This window comes from Otolemur garnettii, unplaced genomic scaffold (assembly GCF_000181295.1).
Source record: "Otolemur garnettii isolate 467f Iridium unplaced genomic scaffold, OtoGar3 scaffold00029, whole genome shotgun sequence".
Taxonomy (NCBI): domain Eukaryota; kingdom Metazoa; phylum Chordata; class Mammalia; order Primates; family Galagidae; genus Otolemur; species Otolemur garnettii.
The window spans coordinates 18,924,570-18,933,437 of NW_003852424.1; the positions used below are offsets into that span (position 1 = coordinate 18,924,570).

Genomic DNA, 8,868 nt, shown 5'->3' on the forward strand with positions numbered 1-8,868 from the left:
TTAACATCACAATCATTTTCCTCTAGCAGGGCTAATAGTTTACATCTGTCTTGGGCTTCCTCACTTAAAGAGGTATTCCCATACCTGGAATTCTGAACTCTGATAATTACCATCTTTTGCCTAGAAAGAAAAGAGCTAGGTAACAGGAAGAACCGCCCTTACCACATTAAAAGTTATTTTGTTTGTATATAAAAAGGGGAAATGTAGCAGCCCGTATAGCCTATGGCTAGGAGGAGTGAGAGTTATAGGAAATACCTGTAATGGAACACCTTGGTGAAAAGGGCATGGAGAGAGATTTGGTTCTAACTACCATGAGAGAGCTTGAGAGATGAGAACATTGGTGAATCGGCAGTCTCTACACCTGTGGTGTTGAGAAGCACGAGCTCAGCCTTATATTAAGCTGGAGGAGGAGGCAGTCAAAAAGCTTGCGCATTCTATCACGGACGCGCTTACTCTGACTCTGTCTCCTCTCCTGCCTGCAGAACGCCAGCACGGCGTCTCTCTGCTGAAGATTACCAAGCTCTGCTAAAGACTAAGATCTATCTGTTTAAGAAGACTGTTACTCTCTCTAAGATACTGTCTCTCTCTCTCTCTAGCTAAAGTAGATAGCCCTCAGGCACCTAAGAGAAACTGTTCCTGAGCAAGGTAGCTTAGTGGTCCGTGTCCAGAACCTACCTAAGCTGGGCCCGAGACCTGGCCAGTCCTGGGCCCTGACAGTAGGGAGATTTTGATTATGCCATAAACTGTTGTGTTAGACAATTGCTCTTCCTCTCCAGCTGACAAAGGAAGCAGGAGAAATTTCTATTCTAACTTCTGGCTCTCAAGGTCACCCAACAAAAATTATGGGTAGACAAAGTAATTCATTCTCTTGATCATCCAACAACTATTTCTAGAGCACAAATCTTGTTTAGAGACTGAGGTGCAGCCATTGGAGAGTAAATAAAACCTGCCCTTATGAAATCACACCCTCCCTGGGAGGCGTGGACAGAAACAAACAGGAAGAAAACAAGAAAATACCTATGAATTTATGTGACCATGTCAACAGTGGGACAATCTGTAAGCGGTAAAGGTGTTGGAGTGTCCAACTGGCACTTTCAGCTTTTATGAAGACTGGGGGTGGGAGGCAGTAAATCCTTCCCTTGTTTCTTCTTCACGTTCAAAATGAGGATTGTGTAGTTCTCTGAGTGGATTCACAGAACCCAGAGAAGAGTCTGAGCAGCAGTAGGAACTGCTCAGTAAGCACTACCCTTTGCTTCAGTTGTCTTCTCCCTGTGAATTGCTGGCTTCTCACATAAAGTTGTGTCATAGGTGCTCCTTAGGGGGCGACTAATGGATTTACAGATGGAGGTCAGAACCTATTAGGGTTCTCTTCCTGGTTAGTATACTAGTATACTAGTTTCCTTCAAAGGTTTCACATAGTCTCTGGGTGAGAAAAGAGCCCTAAATGGGGCTGAGAAGTGGAATGCTATATTGGAAAAATAGGAAGCCTTGCCATGGAGTGGCATCATTTGAGTACAGACCAATGCTGAGACCAATACTCAGGAGGTCAAGAGGGTTAAGCAACAAATCTGACTAGAATATCCACAGTGGAGAGAAAAATCTTGTTTTCTTGTTCACATTTCAAGTCCAGAGAAATACATCTGCCCTTCAATTTGAACAACATATGACCCAGAATTCTTGTCTATTGGCCTCTTAAAGGAAATGAACTAAAAGTTATTTCTTTCATCTTGGAGGAAAAACCCTCCCCATTATATCTGACTCAAAATTCATGTAGGTGAGTAGGATGGGAAGGAATTCTGACACCCAGAGCATTAATGTGTCTGTTTACTTTCCTTAAAATTAAATGCTGAGTAGACGCTCTGTTTTCCATACATCTTCAATGGCATCTTAAAATTCTTTTTTTTCTTCTCTCTTACCCTTGTCCCAGCATCCTAGAGTCTGCTTATGCCAATCTTATCTTTCCTTTGTTGGGTAAGGGGAGGGATCAAATCCTATAAAATGACCAGGGCCATATTTTGGTGGACCATAGGGCAGATGTAAGATCCTATGGACCCACCCCACCTCTTCCACCTATATGACTCAATTTCAAGATTTAAGTTACAATCCTAGTTCCATTTTTATTCTTTTCAGTGTAACAAAGAGATTTTATTTAAGAACAAAGAGAAAGTACTTCCAAAGAGGGTTGAAGTGGGTCCCTCTCATGAAGTATAAGAGGTGAGAGAGATGGAGGTGCAAAGGCAGTGCAGAGGCATAAATACCCTCTTTCTGTGTTTGAAATTAGTCGGGAATCTTTCATTGGTGTCTCTGCAATTCCTCCAGGAATTATTGCTCTTTTCTATTGGTCATTATTGTCCTTTTCTATTGGTCACCTGGGTTAGCTCATGCCCACATTCTTCTACCATTTTTGGCAAGAACTGCTGAGTGGTGAATGTTCCTATAGGTTTTCTAGACTTCATTGTTCAGCAGGCCGGGCTTTCCTCCCATCGCTAGGGAGCTATGCTTGAGAAAGCTTGAAGGAAAAAGTGGATGGACAATGACCTCACTTGGCTACTTCTTGCTGTCAAAAAGGGGCATCAGCCTATCAGGGACCACAGTCAGGTTCCCCACTCCAAAAGGGGTTCAGGGGGTTAGAAGTTTCTGGCCACTTTCCAGCCCCATTTTAAAAGCAAGATAACATGGCTATAATGTCAAATATATATCCTACTACCCTACTAGGCCTTTTGCTTTCCTTCTGCCATTTCAAGAAAGTGAAATTGTGTCAGAACTAGATTGTTTTCATGGCAAAATACTATAGGTCTTCATTTTCCAGTCATTCTCTGACAGAAATAACAGGTTTTCATCGTGCTTTTGCCTGAGCTTATGTTGGAGATGCTCTGCCCTCAGTTGAGTCTAGGACCCTAACACCACAGAACCTGTAATGACAGCCCAGATCAAAACCTTCAGAAATGGGTGTAAATTTATGAAACCACCAGAATGGTTTTAAATTTCCTCATGTAGAGCCTGAGATGAATTGTTTTCCTCTTTTCAGAGATAGCTGAAATTTTATTACAATATGGGGAAAATCCTGGCAGTTAATGCTGTAAGTGTATTTAATCCTCATTGTTTATCAGAACTTAATGAGAGCCAGAAATGTGAAGAGGAGAGAGACAGGGTTGTGATTTTGCTGTGTTGAGTAGTGGGACAAACCTTAACCATTCACTGGCAAACTTTTCTCTCCTTCAACTTGAGCTAAAGCCTCTTAGATGCATGCATCCTATGGATGATTTTCTTAAAGACTGTAAATGGCTAGTCCTTCAGTAAACCCAAGATTTGGTGAGCCTAGAGGTGCAGGGTGTGATGCACATATGAGTACTTAAGGGAAGAGTCATATCTTGATGTGCTTGCATTGCTAGTAATGATTTAATAATTGAATATTGATTTTAAGCTTGTTTGTTATAAGTAGGCCAGGAAATGAATTAAGAAAATGATTGCAGATGATCATCAAAAGTGAACAGAGACAGGAGAGAAGTGAATTAGAGAAACCCGAAATCTGGTGCAAAATTCACTGCCTGGAAGCCTGGCCCCTTTAAGATGAAGAGGCTATATCTTGCTGAAACTTCACCCCTCCCCCGGCACAACTCCCCTGCCAGGTCACTGAGCAGGCAAGGCTCACCTAGACTGGGCTACCCTCTCAGGGAGAAGTGAGTGCTTTTGGGGAGTTAGGGAAAGTATGTAGTGACCCCTAAGGAGGTCACCGCAGGAAGGAACCAGGCACGACACAGATTAGAAATACAAGCTTGCGGGAGGTGGGCTAACATTGAGTGCAGGGTAGTCCAGAGCCCCCCGTGCAATGGCTATTTATTAAGGTTATACACAACAGGTGTGGAGAGTTAAGGTAATTACATATGAGGGCTGCATGCATAAGGATTGCCACATGCTCTTTCCTCACCTGTTCTTTCCCCACAACCCCCATGAAGAAGTACTAAGCATCAGTGTTTAACGCAGGCTTACTAGTGAGTGACCAATTTTATCTCATTTGGAACACTGAGTTACTTGGGGGATTGCCCTCAAGTTGCAAAACGTCTCTAGGCTTGCCAGGAGACTGTCCTGTTCTCAGCGTTTCCTTTTAATGTGATAAGAATCAGTAACTGTCCTTTGCAAGCATGGTGTCCCTTCCTCTACAAAAGTAGAACATTTAAACGTCATTGAAGAGAGAAAGGGTCTCTCAGGACAAGATAAGGATAAAAATATCTCTTTCATCACCTTAGTGTGGTCAGTAGCAATCAGTCTTTCTGAGCACAAGGCTTCTTGAGTGTTAATTTCCACTCCCGTGAAAATTTGTGTGTGTGGCCTAATTGGGGTCTGCTTTGACATACTCCTAAACTATGTTCCCTGTCCCATGCTCTGTTTGTGTTAAGATCATAAATAACTTAAAGCAATAATAGTAAAAAGGTAAATCAGTCTAATTTTAAAGAAATAGTTTGGTTAGAAAATTCAAGCCCAGCAAGAATCATGACATAAGGGCTAGCCTTTCCCCATTAGATTGCTGATTAAAATAATGGTGTATGCAATAAAAACATTGCTAGCCTGGAGCAAGGGGCTATCCATGGTCCTCATGTTTGAAGGTGGACAGACCCAGCTGCTCTTTGTAAAACTTTCTTTAGTGCCTTCACTTTTCATTTTTCCCTCATCCTGTCATCTCTGCCAGCCACTGAGAGGGAACTCATGGCATAATTTGGGGCTGGTCTTCAAAAATGGCAAGTGATAACTCTTCCGTTTTTGGCTCTGTGGTAACTGGGATTCTATGCAGGTTGATTTTTCAACTGTCCACAGGGCCCTTTCTACAGCTGCCAGCTCCTGACTAATATATCCTCTAGGCTAGTCTCAGACTTAATAAGGTGCTGATTTCTTGGCACTAGTCACCAAATGAAATGTCACTTTATTTGAGAGGCTCTCTCCCTAACTAAAGCCACTTAGTCATGATTTCTGCCCATCACGTGGGCATATCCCTGATAAACACTGTGTGTTTTAGAAGGTGCCTTACAAAGTTTTATTCTTTTAAATTTTCTCTCTCCTTTGGAATGTGAGGTTCTTTAGACTCAAATCACTGTTGGGCCTCACTTTATCCTCAGTGCCTAGAGTTAAGTCATAAAATACAATTACCACCTTGAAACATACATAATAGATAACGATAAGGAACAGGTAAGTCAAATAAAAGTTAATAACCCAATTATCCTATCACACTTCCAAAATATTAATTTCTATACCTGTTAATTCATTTTTCTCTTTTTGAGCTTTAACCAATAGTTTGAATTTTACAGAATTTGAATTGAATTTGAATTGAATTTTCCCAGCAAAATTTTTTAATTTTTGAATAACAAAAAAGGCATAAGGGACCACAGATTTTTAGGACTCCCCTTTATAATTCTATCATAGCTGTAATTTGAATGTTGGGTAAAACTAGAGCAGAATGAAGAGCCTAGTGCCCTTTGCAAGCATTTTCCTATAACCATTTCCTTCTGCACATGTCCTTGATTTCCAGTTTCTTTCTGCTTTCCACAGCTGAGGCCCTAAAGTAGTACCCCTATCTTCTGTTCCTTCTAGGGAGCACCAGGATGAAGTGGGCTTCAGGATTTGACTAGTGAAGCTTGTGAGGATGCTTACACTATGAAGAGCACAAATCTTTAATGTTCTGTGAGCCTGAAAACTGAAAATGAACAGTGTGAGGGAGGAAGAGGAGATAGTGGTCACACTGAGAATCCCAACAGTGTAAACAGCACAGTAGTCTTTTTAGGAAAGTCAACTATCCTTCAAAACACCTCATTCTTTGTGGCACCAGTGATAAAATAATAACATATCTGATTGGGTTGTAGGAAATTGTTTCCTCAATTTTCTTTTCTTTTCAGTGGTAGAAGGAAGATGATATGCTCATTTCTCATTTACATGGTATCAAAATAATCCCAGAGATAGCTTTCTGAAGATTAGCTTCTTAGAACTTGCTCTCTGTGGAAAGGATAGTGTAATTGCTCCCCTTAAAATCTGAATAAAGAGCGGCATCTGCAGGCTGGCAGTTGCTAGGATGTCCTCTCTTGGCATTTCCTGAGTCTCTAAGAGGGAAGAAGACAATAATTAGGTTCTTGAAATTCAGACTAAGAAAGATTCAAAAGGAATAAAAAAGAATCCCAGATAAATCCTCTACTAGAGTCGTTTGTACAAATTCATTTGGCCTGAAAAATTGGACCTTAATACATATTCATATTCTATTTCTCCATCTAATTTGTTTTCACGTTCACAAAGAAGCCTGTTGCTACCAACTGAATGAGGAAATTAATAGAATCAGAGCTGTAACAACATAAGATGTTGAGAGACATTTCTTTAAAGGTACATAATACTCTACATGCAAGGACTTTTTCAGCATTATTTGTTAGCAGTTATACTGAATGTATTTTTACCTGAGTTGGTTGATAATAGCTTTTCAATTAACCTAAGTATCACCATCCCAACTTTACAAATGACACTGAATCTCTGAGGAGTTCAATTATTTTCCTCAGATCACACAGCTGTAAAGAGCAAAAGCAGGGTATGAAAAAAAATCTTCCTAACATGAAAAGCCTGAGCTTTTGCTTTACCATAACACATAGTCTTACCACCTGTTTTCTCCACACTCACCCACTCATTTATACATTCTTTCATTCTCATTAGAAATACCTGTAAAGGAGTGGATTTATTCTTCCTTTCATCAGACATTGATTCAGAGTCTTTTTTTTTTTTATTTTTGAGACAGAATCTCACTTTGTCACCCTGGTGTAGAATGCCTGGCGTCTTAGCTCACAGTAACCTCAAACTCTTGGGATTGAGCAATCCTCTTGCCTTAGCTTCCCCAGGCACGGACCACAACTCTTGCTAGTTTTTCTATTTTTAGTAGAGATGGGTCTCTCTCTTGCTCAGATGGTCTGGAAATCCTGAGCTCAAGCAATCCACCTGCTTCAGCCTCCCAGAGTGCTAGCATTTCAGGTGTGGGCCACTGAACCAGGCCAGAATTTCTTCTGTCTGCCACCCCAGGCTTAAGAATTCCAGTACCTTCCTCCCATTGTTCTTCAAATCTGTACATCCAGTATCTGGACAAATACTGTAGATTCTTCCTGTATAACCGCTCCAGAATATTTTTCTTCCTTTTCATTCATCTATCTTTTCATTCATTCTCCAGTGTTTTTGGCAGATGCATTCTGTATCACCAAGTGTAAACTGAACTGACCCTGCAGAAAGACTCAAGCTGTTACCTTAGGAGCTGACTGAATAAATGTGGATAAACCTCAATTCTTTAATATCTTTACAATTTCTTTCACTCTTTCTCCTATTCTAGTTTTTTCATTTCTGAGGTTGATGACATTCAAAACTAAAGACTTTTCCCCCTAAAATGTTACCATAATTGTTTAATCCATTTGCCTGAAATTTTTTCAATTACTCTTAAGCTCTCCTCAAATATACCTCCAGATGCTCAGGCTTTTCAATTACTCTTCCCTCGAGTATTTCTCTTTCTCTCTTTCTCTCCACTCAGGCCAGTTTTTTTTCTCCACCCCATGTAAAATCCTCATCTACATCTCTCAATGTACATTTTTGGATTCCTTCATTCTGATTTAATCCTGCCTCTTATTCTTTATCCCTGATTCCTTCCTTTCCTCCCTCCTTTCCTCCCTCCCTCCCTCCCTTGTTTCCTTCCTTTTATGTTCTCACAGAGTATGGTTATGAAACTTTTACATGACACACTTCACCAAGAAAGGAACATACTTATCAGGTGTAAGAAAAAGAAGCACTCCCACGGGAATTTCCGTGGTGAGGTGGTCATCACGCTGGCCTTCCACGCGAGACGTCCTAGATTCCAAAATAGCAGGAGCTTTTTATCTTCCAGAAATCGCGCCCCTTCTCTTCCGCCCCCAGTCCCCACCTCCTAGGTGGTCCGAGCTTCCAGGAACTAGGGATACTAGGGATAACTAGGGATAATCTAGATCTTTTAAAAAAGAAAATCGTATTACCGTCCTCAGATATCTGTACCACATTAGCCAGGCCGTTCTGGGTGGTTTCTTTCGTTCCGGAACATCAGAAACTTGCAATGTTGGCGGCGCCAGAGTTTTCCCACCGCTACTTTCTCCTGATTACCTTTTCTCCTCCTTCCTGGCAGGAAATAGGTACCCATTGCTCTCTTGCCCTGGGCGGTCAATGAAAAGATCCGCCTTCAGTTGAACCCTGGTTTCAAGTTAAAGACCTTAAGATACGCGATACTTGAGGTGGCCCACAAGGGATCAAAGAGGCTTTCAAGACCCGGGGAATTAGCTCAGATGGTAGAGCGCTCGCTTAGCATGCGAGAGGTAGTGGGATCGATGCCCACATTCTCCAAGTTTTTCTCTATTGGAATCTGGGCTCTCTAAGCGACTAGAATCCTTCAAACTTGGAGGGTGGGAGGGACGAGAGAAATAGACGCGGAAAGCGGTGGTAATTGTGGCACCAATATGGTTCATCATGTGTCGGCTCAAATGATACAGAGCTGCCGATGACTCTACTGACGTTCACTATAGCATAGATTTACCAATTCATAATTTGTTTTCTGTTTCTTCCACGAGCTGAAACACTGACCGATATACTCAGCTGCTCTTTCCCTCCATTTCCTCCTTTAGCTTGGTCCTAAATGGAGGGACACAGTGCTGAAAAGTACAGGGCATAGCCACCCCGGTAAATAAAGCCTCACCTTCTTGGTCAGGGGACTGAAACCGGGAGTCCCAAGCAACCAGAACCTACAGAAAAGACTGTGTGGAAAGCAAACCCATAAAGTTCTTTGTGAACTCCTGGGTGCACCCGCGAGCTGTGAATAAGTGGCTCTGATCCGAAACAACT

The 8,868-nt window shown here is 41.6% G+C and overlaps 1 non-coding gene across 1 annotated transcript; it reads left to right on the forward strand.

The window, feature by feature from the left end:
• The first annotated feature begins 8,300 nt into the window (after positions 1–8,300).
• Positions 8,301–8,373, forward strand: TRNAA-AGC. Its single transcript has one exon. It is a non-coding gene; the product is annotated as a tRNA-Ala (tRNA).
• The last annotated feature ends 495 nt before the right edge of the window (positions 8,374–8,868 follow it).